The sequence below is a fragment of the Schistosoma haematobium genome, chromosome 4, assembly GCF_000699445.3.
Source record: "Schistosoma haematobium chromosome 4, whole genome shotgun sequence".
Classification (NCBI taxonomy): domain Eukaryota; kingdom Metazoa; phylum Platyhelminthes; class Trematoda; order Strigeidida; family Schistosomatidae; genus Schistosoma; species Schistosoma haematobium.
In genome coordinates this window covers 544955-545588 of record NC_067199.1, presented here as the reverse complement: position 1 = coordinate 545588, position 634 = coordinate 544955, and positions in this window count along the sequence as shown.

Genomic DNA, 634 nt, shown 5'->3' with positions numbered 1-634 from the left:
GTTACCTTTAGTCATCTTGAATAAAAAATTAACATAGGTTTAAGTAGAATAACATGAATTCATTTTATTTAGTTTTTTTCTGATGGCTGCTTACTACCTGTAATATGCAAGAATCATAATCACAAAATTAGTCTAAATCACAAAAAGGAGTTTGATTGTAACTTGCTTTCAGAATATCTCAGTACCGTATTACAAAGGTGTAGGTATATTTTGGTGACCGAGTGGAATAATACTAAACGTCCGATGAACTTGATTGCAGAAATGACCTAAAACCGAAGAGTGGCTTTGCAATGAACATGCGATTAGAACGACTAAAGGTCAGAATGAAATTACTTATCTAGAATTGTCGGAGAACCGTCTGGACTAACAACTATCTCCTAAACATGTCAGCTTTCTGACATCTAAATGCAGTGGCTTCAAGAACTTCGAGAGGTTGGGGATCACCATGAACGATTTCAGGACGTCGGCCAGATGTGCTTTGTCAAGGCGTTACTAGGGATTAGGCCATTCGAAGTATTCCTATCCTATTTAAGTTCCTTAGCACATGTTCCATAATTCCATGACATGATCTGCTTTTTGTTCTGCTAATGTAGTTGTTTGACAGGCACTTGTGAATTTATAGACAATTTGCAGT